Source organism: Pteropus medius, unplaced genomic scaffold (assembly GCF_902729225.1).
Source record: "Pteropus medius unplaced genomic scaffold, Ma_sr-lr_union100, whole genome shotgun sequence".
NCBI classification, from domain to species: domain Eukaryota; kingdom Metazoa; phylum Chordata; class Mammalia; order Chiroptera; family Pteropodidae; genus Pteropus; species Pteropus medius.
Genome location: NW_024354500.1, coordinates 9085738 through 9098110, shown reverse-complemented (window position 1 = coordinate 9098110; position 12373 = coordinate 9085738).

The following is a 12373-nucleotide window of genomic DNA, read 5'->3' as shown; positions in this document are numbered from 1 at the left end:
GCACAGTATAGAATAGTGATAGAAGAACTGTACTTTTTTGGATTTCAGACTTATGACTACTATTACTATCAAAAGTAAGGGAGAAAAACTTAAATTAGTAAGAGAGTCTGGGTACTTTATGCCTATGAAGGTAGAACTAAATAAAGTTAGAATACTGAAAAGCAGTAGCTAACAGGAAGGAATAAACAAAATCATCAGCCATAATACACACCGGACTCTGACCTGCAGTAGCTCTCAGTATTGTTTTACTCTGTGGAAGTCATTTGTGTTTCTACTGGTGATGCTAAGAATCAATCATGTCCAATAAATTTGAGTTAAGAATGCAAGAGAAAGATGTAACATTTTTAAATTTTTTAATAGTTTTAACATTACATGTAAGACATGTTTTCTAATTCTTAGCTGTTAAGGCTGGGTGACATAGTGTCTGTTAGAAATGTCCATAAATAGAATAAGTTATCCTGAAAATCAGTGAGCTTCATGTCGCTGAACCTTTAAAGCATAGGCTGGATATCTAACTGTAACGAAGACTAGGTAGCACTCGTACTTTGGGTGGGACGGTTGGATGGTATTTAACACCTCTTCTAACACTAGAGATTGTATAATCTTAGCACCTCTGTGTTTTTACTTATAAAATGAGAGGAACCATCAATAGATTGATTTCGGAGTGAGAATGTCTGGAAAATAACTATTTCTATGTTACTTTGACAAAGCAAAATGAGTGACCTAGAAAATTTTAGTATTTGGAAGAATATTCCTTAGCAGTGTCTTATAAAGTAAGCATTAACATAAAGGTTGTCTTTGAAACATGTATTGAAATATATTTGCTAAAGAAATCCCACTTTTGTATTTTTCCTTGAAAACTAGTGAACATCTACATGAATTTCCACTAATACTTATTTTTGGAATTGCCACATCTCCTATTATCATCCATCGGTTGCTTCCTCATGCAGTATCATCTCTATTGTGTATAGAATTATTCCAGTCTTTGTCTTGCAAGGAGCATTTGACTACAGTACTTGATAAGGTAAAAAGAAAAAAATATTTACCAGTGATAATAGGATGAAGAGAAAACTGCCAAGAATAGATTATAAATGTAAATGGTAATGGTAAATTTCTACATTCTTAGAGTATGATACTGAATATATTCCTTTACATATTTTAATATTTTTATTTAATGATTTTTATAGTGGTATAGTATTGATTCTTCAGATAAAAATATAAGGTTTATGAAATATCTATCAATTTAATCAGTTATTACTCAACGGAAAATTGTAGGTTTTTAAAATAAATTTATACAGAAGCGAATGACTTCCTGCTAACAATAACAATGTTTTGATTCTTACATTTTATATTAAATGATTTGAAGTTTTTAGTGGACTCTTCTGTCATGCTGCTCTTGACTGAAAATAAATACTAACATTTTCCCAGACCTTAGTTCTATGTTTCTGCCTAAATAGAAATACAGTTCTTCAGTACTGACCTTCCACAAATTGTTGCTAGATTCAGCTCTTTTAAGGTGTGCATTATATTGCTTGTGTAAAGTAAACTAATGACAACCCCCTATGTATTTACTAACCACTTCTACATTTTTTCTCCATAAAGGTGATATCCATTGGTTTATTGATACTTTAGGAATAATTTTTCCGGCTACATTATTTAAAATTACTTGGTTGTGGCCAAAGTCAGTTGGCCTTCTATAACCATGCTTCTGTTTAAAAAGCCTTACGTGACATAATTTTCAGATGTAAAATCTTCACTTTAGGCCATTGAAAATTAGTTGAATAATGAAAATTCATCTGTTTTATATGTTTTAAATCGACATCTGTTAATTTGGGGATTATCATTTAACAATATATGATGTGTTACTCTTCATTAATGTGCATCAGTGAGGATGAAAAAGAAATCTTATCAGATAACAAGACTTGCCAAAACCTGCAGTTTCTTCAGTGGCTTCTGGTGGGAGAAAAGGGATTATATAGTTTATAGACAATATTTTTTAAAATCAGAAATTGGATGGAGGATGGTGGACATCTTTGGTAATGAAGATGTAGTATGAATAGCTTCTTTTTGTTATTACTGTTGTATAAATTAATTTGAAATTTTGGTTGATATTTGACCTAAAAAAACCTAGCTTCTGCTGTTATAGCTTTCATAGTTACTGTATCATAGTATCATTCTTTGTCTCATTATTTATACTTGATACTTATGAAGAATAAAGACTAACAAGGAATGTGTCTTGCCCCCTTTTATCTCTTTTAGCTACTTCTTACAACTCAGTTTCCCTTTAAACTAAGTGAAAAAGTGTTACAGATTCTGACCAATATCTTTCTGTATCATGATTTCTCAATTCAAAACTTTATAAAAGGACTTCAGGTAAGAAGACACTAATGGATTTGAAAATTCACAAGTCAATTCTAAATAATTTGCATGTTATTTCAAACTATTTAGTGTGATATCTAAGGCATTTTAAATGGAAAAGTCTAGAATAAGTAAATTCAAGTTATGTTATTCTAGGTTCTGCTATTGCTTTATTACCTTGAAGCAAAACTGTAAAGAATACATTAATTGGATATCAAAATGGAAAAAGACCTTTCTCCATTCCAGTGCTTCTTAACCATTTTGTGTATGGGGGTGGGCTGGGGAGTACGGGAGCTTTTTTAAAGAATGTGATGAAAGCTTATGGACTTTCTATATAGGAAACGTTGTATACGAGGTGTCGGAAATTTTTTTCTATAAAGGACCAGATATTAAATATTTTTTGGCTTTGCATGCTACATATGGTCTCTTGCATATTCTTCTTTTTCTTCTTTTTAAAAAATAATCCTTTAAAGATGTATAAAACATTCTGGGCCTTAGAAAAATTGGCTGTGGGGCATAGTTTGCAGTCCTCTGCACACATACATATGCAAGTGCATTGGGAATACACTTTCACTAAGGTTTCATGAATTGTTAGAAAAAAATTCATGAACTTAGCTTCATAATATCTATTCTAAACTAAAAAAGGACCCCATTTTTCAGTTTTGTTAAACTTAATATAATTCCCTTCTCTTGGCGACTACTTAAAACACCCTATCAAAGTATAGTCATCGTGAACACATGCCATCTATCAAGTTGATTAGTAACCTTCAATACAAAAGTTCAGTGTAATACCTCATGTTTATGTAGTGCCTGGAAGATAAGTATTTCTCATATGTATTGTTATTCCACATAAAATAACTGTAGTGGTCTGCTATGGCTAATATGTGCTTTCCCACAATTTAGCTTTTTTTAAAAAAGTATTTTAAAGCAAGAAAATATTATTTACCTTAGCAACATGTGAGATTAAATGATACTGAGATATAACAACTTTTAACTTCTCATTCATTTTATTCATTTATTTACTTATAAGTATTTATCAAGAGCCTGCTGTAAGCCAAGCACTATGCTGAGCCCTGGAGATACAGAAGACAAAGAAATCTCTTTTTAAATTGCTCAGTTTTTAATGAAGGAGGTAGAAGAATAAACCTATGTTTACAGTTCTGAGTAGTCAGTGGAATCTGGAGATTCTGTAGGAGAACAGAGGTGTATCCTAAGGAAGAGGAGCTAGCCAGGCAGAATTGGAAGAGCATTCCAGGCAAAGGCAACAATAGAGGGAGAGAGGTCTATCAGAGGGTCGTTGCAGTCATCTAGACAAGATATGATAAGGGTTAAACTTAGGTAGTAATAATGGGACTAGAGAGGAGGAAACAAATTTGAGGATGAGATAGAATCAACAGAACCTGGTGACTAAGTGGATAATAGGATGTGTAAGAGTGGAGCATAAGTGACAGACACATAGGCTCTAGCTTAGCAGATGGTTGGAAATTGGTACCATTTATTAAGTGTGCATGTTAATATAAATCAAAGCCAGTTTGTTAAAAAAGGATGAGTTTCTTTTGGAATATGGTTAATTTAGGCTATGTTGGATATAAAGATTTGGCACTCAGGAAAACTGGACTAGAAATATTTAAGACTTTATCATTAAACGGTGGTGGTTGAAGCCATGTAATGAGGATGAGGCATCAAGCAGAGGAGCGAGGAAAGGACTAAGAATGGAAGAACTGTAGTAGGGCACACTGACATATAAGAGGGAGCAAAAGAAAAGGAGACTGAAAACAAAAATGAAAACCAGTGGAAAGTAGAATATCAATGAAGTCAAGAGAAGAAAGAGTTTTAGGAAATGTAAACTGTAGTCTAAAACACCATTGCGAAAGTGAGTGAAGAAAAGGACATTAACCACATTACTTAACCTGTAGATGGGTCTCAGTTTCCTCATCTGTAGAATAAGGGGAATCAGGTTAGATGATTTTATAGGTTCCTGATAATTTACTAAGCACCTCCTTTGTGCTAAGCACTTTACTAAGTATTTTGTTTCATTAATGTGTATTATTATCCTCAGTTTTGCACATGAAAAAATAGGCTTAGGTTAAATAGCTTGGGCAAGGTCACATAGCTAGTAAGTGGCAGAACCTTTAGACCACAATTGTCCAGTTTTCCTAATCATAAGAAATATGTGTAAGTCCTGATTTCTGTAGGAGGTACAATAGGGCATATAATCATTCTGTGTATGTTTAAGTCCTTCCCTGATTAGGTGGATACGTTAACTAACTTGTCGATTAACTCAGATATTGAGAATACACTTGGACAAAAGAGTTAAGTGAAACTAGGTTCTTATCCCATTAATAACTCTACTATAACTCACGTGGCTTGCTCTTATTCCTCCTCCCCAGCAAGTCCCTTATTGTGTTTGATTTTTTACTTTTCTCATGTTTAATAGGTAGTGTTAATATTGGAATAAATATTATCATATTAATGTAATTGGAAACTGTTAAGAAACATGATTATGTTAATATGTGCAAAAATAATTTAGCACTTGGCATGAACAGTTGCTTTCTATTTTCATTTGTTTCTGTCAGGCTGGCCCTTTGCCTTACAGCCTTATACTTCCTCCAGAATGGATTATTTTGGAGGATTTTCTTTAGCTTTGGGTATCTGCTTCTTAGCTCTGTACGCTCAGAAATTCATTATCAGTTTACCCAGGAAGGATCAATCTCAAGTATCTTTACAGTGATGTATAAACTAGCATGTTAATTTGTTAATTTGTGATGAGGAATGCTACTTTCTGGTAATTAGAATGTGTTTTGTGTGCTGTCTAGGGAACTGTCTGTCCAGTATCAAGGTATCTGGAAAAACCAAACTAGTCATGAGAAGGTTGCTTAGAATCAGGTTTTTTAACATTTGGAAAGTCTTATGAGATATAAGACTTGGTAGAATCTGGAAAACCATTCCCCCTTGTACTGTGCCTATCACAGCATACCAATTACTAGAATGCTCAGATACTGTACTATGTTTTCCTCTGTAAAATAAAACTAAATTTAAAGATACATTTTCTTTAGCCATCCCTCATTTTGCATTATTCTTTTTTTATCAGTAGCTAAAATTTCTACTGTTGTAGCATTTTTATTTATTTAGCAGACCAGTTTTTACACTTACTTTAGATTGATATTTTCTTATGAGTTTTTGGGCATCAGTTAGACCATTAGATCACACCCCAGTCCCATCCCTACCACATTTACTGTTATTGTGAGTTGCTCTGCACATAGCTAATCTATCCATTTATATTAGTTTCTTTTAGTTTCTGCTTCACAGATTATAATTTTCTGACCTTGTCCACAAAATGGGAGCCTTAAAATATTAAAGGTATATAGCCATTTATGCATTGTTTGCAGTGTTATTGTGATATTATTAATACATTAGTGCCTTAAGTATTTCTGCTGTTTAAAAAAAAAAACATTGAGCAGACGTAGAGCAAAAGATTTACTGCCAAAATGTAACAAATATATGTAATCTTTATATTTCTTTCAGCTTTCTCTGTTAGAGCATTTCTATTCCCAGCCCCTCAGTGTTCTGTGCTGTAATCTCCCAGAAGCCAAGAGAAGAATAAAATTTTTATCAGATAATCAATGTGAAAACATCCGACGTCTTCCATCATTTAGGAGGTAAAAAAAGAATTACGTAATTAACATATAATAGAGTTTAGGGCAAAATAAGGGATCTCAGATCCATTTATTTTTGAAGTGAAGAAAGGAAAAAATAACCTTTTAATTTTTTTAGAGCAAATTAAAACCCTTCTGTTTTTAACTGTGAGATTGTTGGATTTGAAAATTTGACGTAGAGAAAAATATTTTTACAAGGGGCCTTAATTTTCAGGTTCTCCAGCATTACTTTTTATAAATAACATTTTCTGTTTCTGGAGTTTCTAGCCTTTATGATAAGATTCCTAGACTATGAAGTGCAGCTGATTCAAGGACTTAAAAATTATCATTAAACTATGACTGTTATCTTTGATTTACTTTTGAGAAGAAAGGAAAGAATGTGACCATGAATCTGGATAATTCTTTTCCCTTGTATGCTATTCAAATATTTAATTTTCTCTTTTTGTATATGGAATGGTAAACATTTTAGGTATGTGGAAAAGCAAGCTGCAGAAAAGCAAGTTGCGCTATTGACCAATGAGAGATTTTTAAAGGTAGGGATGCAATGTATTTGTTTCATTCTCTTTTTTCCTTCATGAAAAGGAATATGCACATAACATTTATTGAGTTAATTTTATAAAACCTATCTGTACTTCCTAATATGCTTTGCAGAATGAAGTAGTAGGTCTTGATAACCATATAGGAATGTGACTATTGAAGGTGACACAAAACCTCATCCAAGAAATAAGACTTTTTTTATTGAGAAAAAAATATATTAATTAGAACACTAGCTTTCTCTTATGGTCTATTTTGAAAATACTTTTAGATTTCAGCTTTCTTTCCACATAGCAATTTTGGAATTTGCAGGCAATCTCATTTTAATGTTTTTTTAAAGGCTGACATAAATAAAAGCACATAGAAGCCATGCTAAGGACCCAGTGCTAAGTGGGTATTGATTTGACTTGAAAAAAAAGTCAGTATATATTGATAATATAATGTCAGGAAAGAAATAATTAGTTTAAAATATTATGAGTTAGCATATAAGAGTCAACATAAAAATATCAAAAGAAGGAAATTTTTTTTTTCTTGAATTAATAATACTTGGATGTGGTACATAATTCAAAAGGCAAAGGTAATATACAGTGAAAAAACTCCCTTCCACCTTTATTCTCTAACTACCTTCTTTTCCCTCCCTGGATACAGCCAGTGTTACTAGTTTCTTATACATCATTCTAGAGATATTCTCCACATACATGAGTAATTATATATATTATGGGGCTTTCCTTACCTGTCTTACAGAAGATAAGTATATTATGTACATATTCTGTACCTTGTTTTGTTTCCCACTTAGTCTTGAAAATTATTACATACCAGTACTAACAAGTGGCAAAGTATTTTATTGAATGAATGTACCTTCATTTTATTTAACAAGTCCTTTCCTGATGGATAATTATAAATGCATGTCACACTTTTATTCATACTTTTCATGCCTTTTTAAGGAAAAAGGTCATTAGAAAATTATAATAAAATTAAGATGAGATTAAAGTTAAGCCCTGGTGCTGTGTGTGAGTTTTGCTGATACACACTATTTCCAAATTTTGGGTAGAAGAGTGTTTGTTCCTACAGGGCATGTATTCTCTATAGTCTTAAATACTAATTTACCTCCTTTTTGTAAATTCTCAAAAAACATTAAGAATGGCTTTTAATTGAGGTATAACTGACACACAACAATATGGTGGAGAATGACTTTTATTCAGCATTACTTGTAATGCAGAATCCAAACTGGGCTGTAATATAAAATCACTTCTAAATTAGGTTTAATAATCATTTTAATAATCTCTGTCACCTTTTCAGAGTAGTATAGGAAGTCCTGAAACCCTAATGCAGGTTATTTTGGTAGAGAGGAAATTTACGAACCACTGGAAGAGGATGCGTGCATGTTTACTGAATCTTTTAAGATTAGATAGATTAGCTCTCTACTGAGTGAGTTTGTTGCCAAGTGCATTTCCTGCTAGAACTTTCTGTCAAGAATGTATTTTCAGAAGCCAGTAATAAATTTTAAAGAGTACCTTTAACCATTGAGATGACAAAGGGAGAGAATGTCTAAGCTGGTCTGTTAGAGAAGTAGCCTAACATTTATCCCTGCTTTTCAGTAACTTTTTGTGTATTTCCTATGCATTTATTTATACTTTACTTGTTCTTGTTGCACATATCAGCCCTGTATATTATTATCTTTGCTGTATTCATTTTAAGATTGTATATTTTGTCATTAAAGGCATATTTTCTTGAGACTTACATAGTGAGAAATATGAAGGAGTGAAAAATTTGCACCTTTACCCTGAAAAAGTTTTCTGCTGGCTACCTGCTGAATTTAAAGAATAGAAGATGTCTGAAAAAAGTTAATCAATGTGTCTGTTGATTTTTGTAGAGTGAAAGTATCTTAGAATATTTTATTATCATGCTTTTTTCTTTTTATAGTTTTTCTTTTTATAGTTTTATTTTAAAATACACAATAATCCATTTCATGTGTATTTTACCACGAGGAAATTGGAAAAAACTGTACATTATAATAGGATATTGCATCATATAGGGGAAGATCTTGATCTTGACCTCAGAAATCCTGCATTTGAACTCCAGCTACTCAGTAGCCATGTGTTATTAAGAAAATCACTTACCCTATTTAAGCCTCAATTTCCTTATCTATAAAATTGAATAATAATTTCTAGTATGATTTCCTCATAAGTGATAAAATCTGTTCAGCAAGTTAGAGTAAGTTAGAAATAAATATAACAAAACTTTTATATTTATAAATCATATTGTTACTATTTAATTTTTACTGATTAAAAAATTAAGATATCAACATAATATATAGTTTTATATATTTTCTGTTTTACATACTGTATAGTATATATATAAAAAATACTCTGTTATATAGTCATACAGATTATACAGTTATGTAGACATGCCTGTTGTTAAAGTTTATCATTTTGTGCCCATTTTCTATACTCAGATTTCTAAGACATAGACATGAAAGTATACTCCAGAGAAATGTATACTCTTTATGTCTGGACTGTTTCTGCCCTAAAAGTCTACTTTGCTCTCTACTCTGATGAACTAAACCAATAGTTCTCAAATCATAATCACCTGGAGGGTTTGTTAAAACAGATTTCTGGGCTCCATTTCCAGAGATTTTGATTTTGTAGCTCTGCATTTCTAGCAGAGTTCTAGGTAATGCAAATACTGCTGGTCTAGAAACCATTCTTTGAGAACCACTGAATTAGATTGACTCTCTAGAAGTAAATGTTGTTAATTGTTTCCCTTAACTTGATTTTCTTAAGTGTAGAACTATTCTATGAAATCTCAACCTACACAAATGATTCTTCTCAATTATCCTTTGACTGGACTCAAGATATTAAAAAAACCTTCAAATCCCTTAAAATTATGAACCTTTAGTTTCTTAGATACTGCTTTAAAACTATATGCCAGCTTTGTATTTTATAATTAAAGACTGGGCATTTTGAGAGAATACTTTTAAATTTAAAAATTCAGCTGTCTAAACCATGTACATTTGTAGAAGATTCACTAGGAAGTTCAAGCTAAGGTGGGATGTTAAAAGGCCATATACAGTTGACAAAAGACTAAAGATTCTGTGCATTTTCTCATTTCTGAATAGTCTGTCCCTTGAACAATTGTACAGTGCAGCTGGGTACAGTGGCCAAAAAGTGTACTCAGACAGTTAACAGTCAAGTTCTAAGTTTAAGCAGAATAAGCTTGCATAAGCTCCCATTAATTCAAAATTCTGATAACTCAGTAGCTTTCAAAACCTGTAAAAGAAGTTTAATCAAATAATCTTTAGAGTTTCTTTTACCTCTAGAATGCTATGATTTTATTTACTTGTTCATTAAACACATTAGTAATAATTTTTTTTCTGACTTGTTAAATCATTTAGATTCCTCATTAAAATTTTACTTGAGCGCATAGGTTTAATTGAAGATAAGTAAATTATTACGTTAGACAACTATAAGTTTTAGATGAAATAGCAGAAGTGATGATATATTTTTACCATGTTTGCCCCATAGTTTGGTTTAGTTATTTTTTTAACTTAAACCCTTAATTTATGAAACTCTATTTCATGAGAAATCGAGCTGTCAGAAGAGCCTGAAATAGAACGTTCAAATTCAACATAATTACAGAGATAAAATTTTTATTATTGTTTGTGCCTGAAATTTTGCTTTGAGAGAACTGTGGCCTCATATTATATTTGCATAATTGTTATCATTATCTGACAGTAAAAAACACCAGGCCTTGAAATACTGGAAAAAATTTTTAAATAATGAAAAATTCTCTTCCTTTTCATAAGCACGTATTTTAGGAGAATGGAAGAATATTAACAGCCTTTCCCAATTAGTAGTTTTTATGCATTGTCTCATTGAGTCACAGCCACCACATAAGACAGATGCTTTTACATCCCATTGTATAGATAAGGGGAGTGATTAAGTAACTTGCCTATCTAAAGTCTCATAATTAGCAAATGGAAGATCTGGAATTCATACCCAGGCCTGATGTCAAAGCCCACACACTTTCTGTGAAGAATTAATATAAGTTGACAAGAAAGTGCCTAAAGTTTTTTATTAGTGTTTGTGAAATCATAAATGGGGTTTTCAAATACTGTGGCAAGTTAAGATAATTTGTAGGATGCTTAGAAAACCACTTGATATCAGGCAGCTTTAGCCTTGTATTCAGGTGGCCAGGTATGCAGCATGTAGCACTGCTGCTCCAGTTAAAGAAAGGGAAACAACTCCCTTCTTCCCACCAAATATATATAGTTATGTCATTGTATAATTATGTGTGTATATATAACTATATATATGTAGGGATGTGTATATATATGTATATATATATATAAGATATATACATACATAACAATGACATTTACAGAGACACAAACATATACACTTTATTTTCAAAAGGCTTTTTTAAAAAATAAAAATAAATCCCAAAGTAACTACAATTAGGTCCTTTTTAATCCTGGGCTCTCTACCCCAGTCACTTAGTCTGTAGTACCTGTAATGATTTGCTATTTATGTTGATCTGGTCTTGTCAATAAGAAGTTACATTATACTCAGTATATTTAATGAATTACTAATTCTGTATACTTCACTTAAGACAATCAATTTATATATTTTTATTCAAATTTTCCTTAAAGCTATTTGGCATGGTTTCAACTCTTAAAAGGCTTAAACTTTGTGCTGTGTAGAAAATGAGATTCACTGTCTTACAGGTGACAGTCGAAGTTTTATTATTCTAACTTGTTAATGTTTTATGTTTCAATGCCTATGTGCTCAACTAGATTTTAAATCCATTGAGAATGGGAAGTAAGTCTTGAACTTCTTAGAATTATAATATATTACCATTGTAAAGATAACCTGATTCAGCATGCTCATTTTACAAATGAAGAACTGAAGCCAGGAGAAAAGTGAAATGTCTAGAGTTACAGAGCAAGTTGGTGGTAGAGCAAGGACTTCTTTTCACTATGTAGTGTGCTTGTCATGGCGCTTCATGAACAAAAGTTACAAAATTAGTTCATGAGCTTGGTGGAGACCTGCATTTCTCCTTTGCCCCCACCTCTTTTTTCTTTTTCTTTTGATAGACCTAAGGGCAGGTGGGGAATCTATTAGGAAAAATAATAAGAGGAAAAGGAAGGGAAAAAAGAAACCAACTACAAAACAAACTACCAAATATGATCAAACAAACTAGGTATTAGCCTAGTAATGGGTTAGGAATTGGCATTTTAAATCCAAACCTTTCATCAAGTGCTTCTGATCTAAACTGGGGTAGGAATACAGAGAACAAAAGGCTGAGACAGATTGCAGGACTAGCACTCATGCCACGCAAGAGCTAGGAGAAAGCTGGTTTGGCTTTCGTTAGGTAGCTGTAATATGATAAGTCAAGTCTGGGAAACTGTCAGCCTTCTCTCAGAAAAATAATGCTTAGTTCTGTTGAGGTAATAAATGAGAATATGCTGTGTTCTTGGACAGCTGATATCTCTTAATCCTAAAATTGAATATAAGTGTTTTACCAGCTTTTAATCAGTAAATTGATCGAATTAAGCAGATTATTAAAAATTTTAGTCATTTTTACATACTTTCTTTAAATCTTCATTAGGTCACTCTTCACCCCTATACATAAAATTCTAGAGACAAAAATGGTAATTACTATGGAAATTAGAGAAATAAATGCAAAAACTAAGTATTATGGCAAATGTAATTCTATCTGATTATATTTTCTTTAGATATATATGAGTTTTACATAGCCATTGGCTTCTCCTCAAAAGAAAGTAACTAGCTCAGTAATAATAAAGGCCTTGTCATATAAGTAAG